Here is a 12918-nt window from a genome sequence, read left to right on the forward strand (position 1 = left end):
CTGAATATTCCGTTATCTAAATACTGAATTGGAAAGTTAACTTCCAACAAAACTTATCAAAAAATAAATAATAGGAAGGGAGAGAAAGAAGGAAAAAAAAGTGGTTAACATATACAAACACACACACACACACAAACACAGCAAACGAGGAAGAAAGGTTCACAACTGCTACAGTCCTTGTTTCTGTAATAGGCCATGTGGTTGTAGTTGACATTTCAATTCTGTCTTCCACTCTTCCTTGTACATATCTTTTGCTCTCAACTGGCTAGGCCTCTTTGCCTGACGGAGTGACCTAAATCTTCATCCTGAGGTGTCTGGAACCTTAGAGGTCTTGCCTTTTTTGACTGTCATGTTTTTTCACTTATTTTTATGGTTGGACATGGAAGTCCTAAGGGGCATCCTAGAGCATCCTTGGGGGTTTAGATGTGGTCCTCCCTGCCTCCACCATGTGGCAGCAACCCAATTTCTCCTTGTAATAGGGATCAGTCGCCCCAGGCAGTAGAGAAACCCCTTGCTTCTCTCAGTGGCATGAAGACTCCCAATGGCCATCAGCAATCCCAACATCCAATTCAATGGAGCTGCAGTTGTGTCCTCTGGTGGAAGGATTCCTCTCTTGGGAGCCATGACCATGACCTCCAAACCTGCAGAGCTCAGAGCTGTGGAGATGGGAAGAAAGATTCTGCAAGCAGGTTATTAGGTGTGCAGTGAGAGGAGCCGCTCCCACATCTATCTGGAATTCCATATTCTGGTGATAGGAGAGAAAGCACCACATACTAATTTCCGATCCCAAGCAAAAACTGCATCCTGTACGATAGAAGTCAAATCCTTTCAAGTTCTTCTTTCACCCTCGACGATTCTCTCTTGAGAGATCATTTATTGTACCAGAAATCTGGTATGGTAAAGCAGATTTTGGAGGCAAAGACAGGGAGGTGAGGCCTGAGGCTTGAGAGAGAAAGAAAAGAGGACTGTAGAGAGAAGGCACACAGAGGGCCCAGACTTTGTGTTGTTCATTTCCTTGAGTGGGGGGTTAGGAGGGATAAGAAGAGTCAGTAGAGGAGTTCTCATAAGAAGAACAGAATTGCCACAGGCATTGCTATAAAAACAGTCTCAAGGAGAGGGTCAGCACTTCCAGGCACCACAGGTTAGCCAGCAGAGAAGGATGAGCGTGGCTCTGGGCATCCCTTGCTAGGGCACCCATTCTCTGTGAACTCTTGTGCCTGAATCTTATTGACTGGCTTTCGAGGCTTAAAGCAGAAAAGCACCGTGTAACTTGGCTTAGGAATTGCTCTTAGACAGATCTATAGATCCTGGTCTCTTTATATCTGCTCTCCCCGGAAGCCAGCAGTGGGAGCTCCCCTTTCTTCACTGATGGGTCCAAATGGGTATTTTTGGTTCTCAGCCCCATCTTCCAGCCTGGAGGGGAGGGTTGTAACAGTTCACAACATGAGCACTGGTGAAAATCCAGTTACTCCAGCAGCAAGAGCACAACCTATGAGAGGCAGGGGGGTTCTGCCCTCAGACTGGCTCTTGTATAGGGAGAGAAGACCTTGTGCTGATAGGACTCACCTGTTTGGCACAGGAGGCACCCATCAGCGCTGTCCATGGTCCTGAACTACAGCTGCTGGTCTCTCTTTTTTTGTTTTTGTTTTTTTTGAGACGGAGTCTTGCTCTGTTGCCCAGGCTGGAGTGCAGTGGTGCGATCTTGACTCACTGCAACCTCCACCTCCAGGTTCAAATGATTCTCCTGCCTCAGCCTCCCGAGTAGCTGGGATTACAGGTGCCCACCACCACGCCCAGCTAATTTTTGTATTTTTAGGAGAGATGAGGTTTCACTGTGTTGGCCAGGCTGGTCTCGAACTCCTGACTTCAGGTGATCCACCCACCAAAGTGCTGACATTACAGGTGTGAGACACTGCACCCGGCCCAGCTGCTGGTCTCTATTGCACTCTCCTTCCACTTTCCACAGAGTCAGTGGTGACTTCAGTCCAGCCTCTCCGAAGAATTGGGAATCAAGTTAGCAAGGACTTGAGAGGAGAGGGGAAAATGGCTGGAATCTTTCGAAGAATACTGCTGTTGAGACCTTTCCAGGGAGAAGAAAATGGGACTTTTTCTTTTGGTCATCTTTGTCGAACAAAGTTTTACAATTACCAAGACCTCTAGAAGCTGGGAAGCACATGACACCACTATACCACATACCTCTGCTGGTAAGTTCATAGAAGGGGATGGAGACCCAGGACTGTGAATTCCAGGAGTGCAGGGCCCATATTGGACTCCCTTATTCCTCGCCAGTGTACAAGTCAGGCATTCAATAAGTGCTGGTTGAACTGCTAAGATGTTGAGTGTAAGAGACTAAGTACAGGAATACCTCAGAGATACAGTGGGTTTGGTTCCAGGCCACCGTGATAAAGTGAATATTGCAATAAAGCAAGGCACACAAATTTTATTGTTTCTGAGTACATATAAAGTTATGTTTACTCTATACTGTAGCCTATTAAGTGTGCAATAGCATTATTCTAAAAAAGTACATACCTTAAAAATATTTTATTGCTAAAAAGGCTGATGATCATCTGAACCTTCAGTGAGTTGTAATCTTATTGCTGGTGGAGGGTCTTGCTTTGATGTTGATGGCTGCCGACCGATCAGGCTGGTGGTTACTGAAGGCTGGGGTGGTGGTGGCAATTTCTTAAAATAAGACAACAATGGGCTGGGCATAGTGGCTCACGGCTATAATCCCAGCCCTTTTGGAGGCCAAGGTGAGTGGATCACCTGGGGTCAGGAGTTTGAGCCAGGCTGGTCAACATGGTGAAACCTCGTCAACATGGTGAAAAATACAAAAATTAGCTAGGCGTGGTGGCAAGCACCTTTAATCCCAGCTACTTGGGAGGCTGAGGCAGGAGAATCATTTGAATCTGGGAGGTGGAGGTTGCAGTGAGCCAAGATCACACCACTGCACTTCAGCCTGGGTGACATGAGTGAAACTCTGTCTCAATAAATAAATAATAAATAAGACAATGATAAAGTTTGCCACATCGACTGACTCTTCCTTTCATGAAAGATTTCTCTGTAGCACGTGATGCTGTTTTACAGCACTTTACCCAGATTAACACTCCTTTCAAAATTGGTGTCAATTCTCTCAAACCTGCTTTATCAACTAAATATCTTTTTTTTTTTTTTTTTTTTTTGAGACAGAGTCTCACTGTCGCCCAGGCTGGAGTGCAGTGGTGCAATCTCTGCTCACTGCAAGCTCCTCCTCCTGGGTTCACGCCATTCTCCTGCCTCAGCCTCCCAAGTAGCTGGGACTACAGGCGCCTGCCACTACACCCGGCTAATTTTTTTGTATTTTTAGTAGAGACGAGGTTTCACCGTGTTAGCCAGGATGGTCTCGATCTCCTGACCTCATGATCCGCCCGCCTCGACCTCCAAAAGTGCTGGGATTACAGGTGTGAGCCACCGCGCCCGGCCCATATCAACTAAATTTCTATAATATTTAAAATGCTTTGTTGTTATTTCAACATGTTCACAGCATCTTCACCAGGAGTAGATTCCATCTCAAGAAACCACTTTCCTTGCTCATCTATAAGAAGCGACTCATCATTCACTCAAGTCTGATCATGAGATTGCAGCAATGCAGTCACATCTTTAGGCTTCACTTCTACTTCTAGTTCTCTAGCTATTTCCCCCACGTCTGCAGTTCTTTCTTTTACTGAAGTCTTCAACTCCTCAAAGTCATCCACAAAGGTTAGACTTAACTCCTTTCAAACTCCTGGTAGTTTGATATGTTCATAATGGCACCTAGAATGATAAATACTTTCCAGTAGGTTTCAATTTACTTTGCCCAGATGCAGATTTGAAAGCTGAAAGGACTCCTTGGTCCACGGGCTGCAGAATGGACATTGTGTTAGCAGGCAGGAAAGCAGCATTCATCTCCTTGTGCATCTCCAGCAGAGCTCTTGGGTGACCAGGTGCATTGTCAATGAGCAGTAATATTTTGAAAAGAATATTTGAAAAGAATATTTTTTTCCGAGCAGTATATATCAACAGTGGGCTTAAAATATTCAGCAAACCATGCTGTAAACAGATGTGCAGTCATCTAGGCTAGAGCACTGGCAGAGTAGATTTAGCATCATTCTTAAGGGTCCTAGGATTTTCAGAATGGTAAATGAGCGTTGACTTCAACTTAAAGCCACCAGCTGCACTAGCCCGTAACAAGATAGTCAGCCTGTCCTTTGAAGCTTCAAAGCCAGGCATTGCCTTCCCCTCTCTAGCTATGAAAGTTCTAGATGGCATCTTCTTTCAATAGAAGGCTATTTCATCCACATGGAAAACCTGTTGTTCACTGTGGCCACCTTAATCAATGATCTTAGCCAGATCTTCCGGACAACTTGCAGCTGCTCCATCAGCACTTGCTGCTTCACCTTGCACTTTTATGTTATGGAGACAGTTTCTTTCCTTAAATCTCACGAACCAACCTCTGCTAGCTTCAGACTTTTCTTCTGCAACTTCCTCACCTCTCTCAGCCTTCATAGAATTAAATAGAGCTAGGGCCTTGCTCTGGATTAGGTTTTTGCTTAGGAGAATGTCATGGCTGGTTTGATCTTCTATCCAGACCACTCAAACTTTCTCCATATCAGCAATAAGCCTGTTTCACTTTCTTATCATTCATGTACTCATTGGAGTAGCACTTTTAATTTCCTTCAAAGGCTTTTCCTTTGCATTCACAACTTGGCTAACTGCATAGTGGAAAAGGCCTAGCTTTCAGCCTATCTTGTTTCTTGACATGCCTTCCTCATTAAGCCTAATCATTTCTAGCTTTTGATTTAAAGCAAGAGATATGTGACACTTCCTTTCACTTGAACACTGAGAGGCCATTGTAGGGTTATTAATTGGCCTAAATTCAATATTGTTATATCTCAGAGAATAGGGAGGCCAGAGCAGAGGAAGAGAGATGGGGAACAGCTGTTGGTTGAGCAGTCAGAACACACACAACATTTATCAACTAAGTTTGCTGTCTTATGTGGGTGTGGTTTGTGATGCCCGAAAACAATTACAGTGGTAACATCAAAGACACTGATCACAGATCCCTGTAACAGATATAATAATAATGAAGAAGTCTGAAATATTGTGGGAATTTACCAATGTGACACAGAGACCCGAAAGTGAGTACCTATTGTTGGGAAAATCGTGCCAATACACTTGCTTGATGCAGGGTTGCCAAAAACCTTCCATGTGTAAAAAAAACACAGCATCTGTGACTCAATAAAGTGAATCCCAATTAAATGAGGTGCATCTGCACTCAGGATAAGTTATGCTTTCGTCCCTCCTCTAAGGAGAGCAAAAGGGCTCAAATTTGAGGTCCAAGTATGTGTCAGGCATTTGATATTAGGGTCTTTCACTTAATTCTCATAGGAGATTTATCACAAATTTCCCAATCAAGATTCAGCCTCATAGAAGTGAGCCTCCTGAGTGAGACTCTATAGCTCCTAAGTGGGAAATCTAGGGCTCGAACCCAGGTCTTGCTGATCCCACGTTTTTCTCACCATCACTGGATACTTCCTTCTTATGCAAGGAGAGAAATGCAAATTCTACAAAAGAAAAATGGGCTTGCAGTCTAGACAAGCATCTTGGTTAATGTCTGGAGGTCATGCTAAAAGGTTAGAAAGTTGGTTTTGTCTGCTGGGCATGGTGGCTCATGCCTGTAATCCCAGTACTTTGGGAGGCCGAGGCGGGCAGATCACCTGAGGTCAGGAGTTCGAGACCAGTCTGGCCAAAATGGTGAAAACCTGGCTCTACTAAAAATATAAAATTAGGTGGGCGTGGTGTCATGTGCTTGTAATCCCAGCTACTCAGGAGGCTGAGGCAGGAGAATCGCTTGAACCCAGGAGGCAGAGGTTGCAGTGAGCTGAGATTGCACCATTGCACTCCAGCATGGGCAAAAAGAGTGAAATTCAAAAAAAAAAAAAAAGTTGGTTTTGTGATGGCAGCTGTTGCTAATCAGGGTATGGAGTCAGGAGCTTAGGTCTAGGGTTGAGCTCAGATCTTGACATGGACCAGGCTTTTCCCCTGTCTCAGTGCCTCATTTATGGTTCAGTTTCAGGCAGCAAAACTAATGAATGATTTCCAACCACAGAAGCCGTCACTGGGAGAGCCAATAAAGATACGACAGATCTGGCAGGAGAACAAGATCCAGCCCAGGTGATGGGGTGTGAGGCTTGGTCTTGGCTACAGGTAGGTCGTTTCCCTTAGCTCCTGGATGACTCAGCTTGGCAGCCACCCAGACTTCTATCAGGACCCAGAGGTGCTGCCAGCTCTGGAGCCGTGTCAGGCCAGCTTTCTCCCCATGTCACCAGGGAATGGAGATTTTTCTGGTCTGCTGGGGCTTTTCCTAATTCTGCATGGTCGGCTTGAGTGCTACTCTCCACCTGTTGCTCTGTCTAGGCTGCGTTTCCCTTATGAGCCATCTTCACAAGGTACGTTTGGAGGATGTCAGGATGTCTTTCAAAGGATTTGTAGACATGCTTTAAAGTACTTACAGAGTCAATGTCCCCTTTGCTTCAAGCTTCTCTCCTACTGTAGGAAATAATGTCTACGGTGGTCCATTTCCAAGGCAAAGTGCCTCAAATAGGCTTGGGCCCACAACCTGCGGATGGACAGGATATACTAGGCCCCTGCTCATCGGGGCCCCCTTAGTACCCTCACCCAAAGCAAAGAGTTTAGTCTAGAACGAAAGTTTACTAGCCTGAAAAATAGCTCACTTTATCTATTCTTATCAGCTTGCCTGACCACCTGGGTCATAAGTCAAGTACTTGAAGAGCACCTTAGCTGACTACAATTGCAGTGCATCATGGGCCACAACAAACTGCAGTGAGACAACCCTAAAGTAAACACCTGAAAGCCCCAACCCAACGACCAATAGGTGATGTCTGGGAAGATTGTGACCCCATAGTACTCAGCCTATGAGGACCCGGTGGAGGGACTTGCCCACTAGGGGATAAATTGCTTGTTGTAACTGTACTGGGTGTGCCTACCTACCAGACACCAGATCTTGAAAGACTGTCATTAAAAGTCTCACTTCTGGCTGGGCGCAGTGGCTCATGCCTGTAATCCCAGCACTTTGGGAGGCCAAGGCAGGCAGATCACCTGAGGTCGGGAGTTCGAGACCAGCCTGACCAACATGGAGAAACCCCGTCTCTACTAAAAAAAAAAAAAAAAACAACAAACAAACAAACAAAAAAAACCTGCAAAATTAGCTAGGCATGGTGGTGCATGCCTGTAATCCCAGGTACTCGGGAGGCTAAGGCAGGAGAATCACTTGAACCCAGGAGGTGGAGGTTGCGGTGAGCTGAGATGGCACCATTGCACTCCAGCCTGAGTGACAAGAGTGAAACTCCATCACAAAACAAAACAAAAACAAAACAACAACAACAACACAAGTCTCACTTCTGCAATTCTCTGTCTCTAAGTTCATCCTTTGGGTTTGGACAAGTGAGCGTGTTTCTCATACTACCCACATGGTGGGCCCTGTAGGCTTCCTGGTTGGTCCGGGAGTGGATGCCTGATGCAGGCTGCACAAATCAGATTCTCTCTTCTGGAGATTTAGAATCGAGAACCAGTGGTTCTCATAGGTTAGCCTTGGCTGTCAGACCTGGAAGGTGAGGAGACCCGGAGCTGAGGGTGCCCTTTGGGGACAGGTGCCAAATCCTTGTACAAACAGAGAAACCAGACTGACAAGGGGGTGGGATGAAGGACCTGAAATAGCAGAGCCACAGAGGACCGGGCAGAGAGAGGGGCTGCCTTGGTGGGGACAGCCTGTAGGCAGTGCCGACGACGTGGGGCTGGTGCTGTCCCCACTGTGGTCTCAAACACCAGACTAGTGCCCAGTCAGCACAGAGTTCAGGACAATGGCACAGCTGACACCCAGAAAGACACCACAGTGGAAAGTCTGGCCTAACGCTCCCAGCTCTCTCCCTGCCATGCACTGACTCCATGTCCTGTGATGGGGAGGTGGGAGGAGAGTTTTATTAGGGGAATTCATTTGTAATAATTGCCTAAGTATTTGCTACTTAGGAGAACATGGATCTGCAAAGGGTATTTATTTATTTGAGACAGAGTTTCGCTCTTGTTGCCCAGGCTGGAGTGCAATGGTGCGATCTTGGCTCACTGCAACCTCCGCCTCCCAGGTTCAAGTGATTCTCATGCCTCAGCCTCCCAAGTAGCTGGGATTACAGGGGCACACCACCATGCCCGGCTAATTTTTGTATTTTAGTAGAGATGGGGTTTCACCATGTTGGCCAGGCTGGTCTCAAACTCCTGACCTCAAGTGATCCGCCTGCCTTGGCCTCCCAAAGTGCTGGGATTACAGGCATGAGCCACCGCACCTGGCCTGCAAGGGGTATTTTTAGGTGTTAGAAGCATCTCGAGGCATCCTTTCTCAACGTTTTCACACCACAGACCACTGAATGGGCATTTGGCACATTCATAGATCATCAATTTGTAATTCAAAAAAAGGAGAGTTTCATCAATGATTTTAAATTTAAAGAGAGTGTTTGAAACATTAATAATGATCTCATATCCATGAGATCTTCATTCCTTTCTTCCTCTCTCTCCCTCCCTTCCTCCTTCCTCTCCTCCTTCCTCCTTTCTTCCCTCCCTCCCTTCTCTCCTTCCCTTCCTCTCCTCCCCTTCCTCTCCTTCCTCCTTTCTTCCCTCCCTCCCTTCTCTCCTTCCCTTCCTCTGCTCCCTCCTTCTTTCTTCCTTCCCTCCCTTCTCTCCTTCCCTTCCTCTGCTCCCTCCTTCTTTCTTCCCTCCCTCCCTTCTCTCCTTCCCTTCCTCTGCTCCCTCCTCCTTTCTTCCCTCCCTCCCTTCTCTCCTTCCCTTCCTCTGCTCCCTCCTCCTTTCTTCCCTCCCTCCCTTCTCTCCTCCCCTTCCTCCCCTCCCTCCTCCTTTCTTCCCTCCCTCCCTTCTCTCCTTCCCTTCCTCTGCTCCCTCCTCCTTTCTTCCCTCCCTCCCTTCTCTTCTTCCCTTCCTCTCCTCCCTCCTCCTTTCTTCCCTCCCTCCCTTCTCTCCTTCCCTTCCTCTCCTCCTTCCTCCTTTCTTCCCTCCCTCCCTTCTCTCCTTCCCTTCCTCTCCTCCCTCCTCCTTTCTTCCCTCCCTCCCTTCTCTCCTTCCCTTCCTCTCCTCCCTCCTCCTTTCTTCCCTCCCTCCCTTCTCTCCTTCCCTTCCTCTGCTCCCTCCTTCTTTCTTCCCCCCCTCCCTTCTCTCCTTTTTGATGCTGCCTTGCTGTTTGTTGCCATCAGGGCAGGGGTGGAGCAATAAGTGTGTTCCACCCCCAGCCACACCGTGACTGGCTCGGGAGTGGACACGTGCCCTGAGCCAGTCTAATCCATTCGAACCTCAGGACCTTCCTGGGAATTGTGGGACACAGAGACTCTCTGTTGGTCCAGATAGGCGGGGTGTACTGTGGGTTTGGCGCTGCTGTAACAATTTTTCTACCACAGGAGACGCTGGTCTGAAAAGAAGGCAACGCAAGGAAGAGAACAGAGCCAAGGCACCTGCAGCGAGCCAGAGCCAGAGCACTGACATCACAAATGCTCTAATTGGTTCCATTTATTGTTTAATCCACTTGAAATTGAATTTCTGTCATCCCTGACCGGAAGTGTACTGACCTGCATACTACCTGTGTTTCCTCACAGCAGGCTGAAAAGCTGTGCCAATATTGAGCTCATCCAGAATTAGACGAAGTTTGTATTCTTTTTATTACTTCCTTTAACCCTGAACCAGGGTCCAGAAGCATTTTGTTAACCATTAACTCTTCTCTGTGAATAAAGCAGCGTGAGGAACAACCTCTTTTATTCGCAGAGCAAAGCTCTTCCCTGCTCAGCCACAGCGGCTTCAACTCTGGCACGCGTCCTGAAGTGCCATTTCTAGCACATGACTCACAAAGTAAATAATCTGTAAATGAAAAGCCTCTTATCATACTTTGGCAAGAAAAACAAGGCGACAAGCCAGGCAGCATTTTTCCCTCATGTTTGAACCCCACATGCACCAAGGGCTGTTTATGCCTTGCACATGAGGAGTTTGGTTTGCTCAAAAGCAAAGCATTGGCTAACATGTGTGCGCACTAGTAATTGCATTTCTGCTTTATGTGCTGTTATCTGATAGAGGAGCTTTGTCAATATCCTTTGGATCTCTCTCCAAGCGTAGCCTTCATTATGATCTCTGAGCTGATTTACGGTCTTCTTGGCAATTTTACGACTGATATCTAGGTGCATTTGCTAAGAGGACAGCAATTTAGAATGATGTTTCTGTAGCTTAGTCTCCTCCGCACCTTTAATAAGAAGAATAATCAATTTTACATTAGAAAGTTATTTTGTGCTTGTTCTGGAAAAATGGAATTGGTTGCTTTTTCTAAAGATAATGAGAAACACTTTTTATGACTCCAGACTACTATATATCCACATTTTCATTTTAACAGTAATATATCGAGGATTAGGGGCAAATGGATTGCTTGTCCAATAAATGAAATGTTCAAGTATTCTTCACTGAACTTAGACTCACAATTTTCATTTATGGTTGCATGTGTAAAATCACCACTCAAGAACTTGTTTGTCCTTGAATATATAGTTTTGTATTTCATAGTTATATTGCAGAACTGTTTACTCATTATGTTTACAGTGCCCTTCTGATGATTTATGCTGCCATTTTCATCATTACTTTGCATTTTATAGAACCTCTTTTGAGTCATTGATCCATTTTGGTGAATTGGAGATACAGTGTGACATATCTACTACAATAACCATGAAATTAAAAAATAACAAACATAAACTATAACTTGCAAGCGAGAAGCCCTATGTGAATACGATTTATTAATACTTTGTTTTAAGTCTCTTCCCCTGGTTCCTACCTATTGAAGCTTTTTGCTTTTCTGTCAGCCAGGAGGTGCCAGGTAGGTAAGGAGCATACTGGGTAACTGTGTACTCCGTGCCCAGGCCTACTCGTGCCTGTGTGGGCTGGGCACTGACGCAAACTTCTGCCAGGCATGGCCCTCTTAAGTGGACAGAGGATAGAAAAATAACCTGGAAATGATGACAAATGTGGCTTCTTTGCAATGATCACATCTCTTCCCTTTTCCTTGGCTTACTTACTGGTTCAGACCTTCACAAAGAAGTTAACCAAGTGCAGTGACAGGATGATGTGCTGGCCATCATCCTGTCACTGCACTGAAACATCCCTTTCTCCCTTTTTGGGCCCGTGGTGGAGTCAGGCTTTCCTGCATCATTGAGGTTAGGTGTGAACATGTGATTTGCTTTGGCCAATGAAATGGGAGTGAAAGTGACACATCCCTGCCAGGCACAAGCTTTAAGGGCCAGGGAACAACGTGCGTCATCACTGCCTTGACTCTGTGGTCAATGTTCCAGACAGGGGTCTGTGTCAGCCTGTGTCCCTTAGTGAGGACTGGGTATAGACTGCCCCTCCCCACTTCATGGATATTTAACTTAAGCAAGAAAAAGGCCTCATGAACTTAGGCCGCTGAGATCATGGAGGTTTGTTCCTGCAGCATAATCCAGCCTCTTCTGTCCAAAACAAGTGGGTACACAAATCCAAAAAGGACAGAAATCCCTTTGCCCAGTTCCCTTCCTGAGAGCTGACACTGACTGGCACCCAGCCTCAGCCCCCAGCCCAGGGCCCTCGTTTATAGACACTCATCTGTGTCCAAGTTTTATTCTTCTAGTTGCCATTCTTCCATTTTCTCTTTGCCAGTAACACACCAAAAATGAGAGATTTTCTCAGTATTGGTATGGATTTTCAATTAACAACAACAACAACAAAATACTCCCAATATAAAAATTCTTAGTTTTTTTTTTTTTGAAACAGGTTTTTGCTCTGGTCACCCAGGCTGGAGTGCAATGGTGTGAACTCAGCTCACTGCAACCTCTGCCTCCCAGATTCAAGTGATTCTCCTGCCTCAGCCTCCCAAGTAGCTGGGATTACAGACGTGTACCACCACACCTGGCTAATTTTTGTATTTTTAGTAGAGACGGCGTTTCGCCATGTTGGCCAGGCTGGTCTCGAACTCCTGACCTCAGGTGATCTACCTGCCTCGGCCTTCCAAAGCGCTGGGATTACAGGTGTGAGCCACCGCGCCCAGCCTCCCAATAGGAGTGTTTAAAAACACTCGTTTTTAAAAACGAGGCCAGGCGTGGTGGCTCACACCTGTAATCCCAGCACTTTGGGAGGCTGAGACAGACGGATCACCCGAGGTCAGGAGTTCAAGACCAGTCTGGCCAACATCGTGAAACCCTGTCTCTACTAAAAATACAAAAATGAGCTGGGCACGGTGGCAGGTGCCTGTAATCCCAGCTACTCAAGAGGCTGAGGCAGGAGAATCGCTTGAACCCAGGAGGCGGACGTTGCAGTGAGCCGTGATCACACCACTGCACTCCAGTCTGGGTGACAGAGTGAGACTCTGTCTCAAAAATAAATAAATAAATAAATAAATAAATAAATAGAAACCAGAGTGTTGGGTTTAAGGGCGACAGTGGTAATTAAAACGCAAAGATCAATGCACTGTTCAAAGATTTCCTGTGCGCCGCGCTGCTGGAGTCGCTGAGTCCTCACAACCCGGGCTCGTGGCGCGAGCCTGGTCCCACTCGGGCGGCGGTGGGGGTGTCGCGGCCCGGGGTGGGTGGGATTCAGGCTGCCGGGGGCGGGGGTGCTGCAGCGGAGGGGGCTGGGGAGGGCGGCACCCCCCATTGCCCCTCCTGGGCCCTGCGTCCCCTGGAGGGCTGCGGCCAGAACAGGTGGCAGCACCGGTGCTGGAGGTGGCAGATCCCCAGGAGTGAGCAGCAGGATAGGTCACCGGCTGCAGGGCAGGGGGCGCCGTGAGTCGCCCTGGCCAAGCTGTCGGAGGGGAGATTACTC

At 47.0% G+C, this 12918-nt stretch overlaps 1 long non-coding RNA gene across 1 annotated transcript in view; it reads left to right on the forward strand.

Annotated features, from left to right (window-relative positions):
* The window catches only part of LOC134739248 (uncharacterized), a 39212-nt gene extending 28673 nt beyond the window's left edge, over nt 1-10539 (forward strand). Inside the window, exons 3-4 of the long non-coding RNA XR_010125860.1 lie at nt 6095-6225; nt 9495-10539. This is a non-coding gene — a long non-coding RNA (uncharacterized LOC134739248). The remainder of the gene's footprint in view (nt 1-6094; nt 6226-9494) is intronic.
* Nucleotides 10540-12918: the final 2379 nt, after the last annotated feature.

This window comes from Pongo pygmaeus, chromosome 23, assembly GCF_028885625.2.
Source record: "Pongo pygmaeus isolate AG05252 chromosome 23, NHGRI_mPonPyg2-v2.0_pri, whole genome shotgun sequence".
Classification (NCBI taxonomy): Eukaryota; Metazoa; Chordata; class Mammalia; order Primates; family Hominidae; genus Pongo; species Pongo pygmaeus.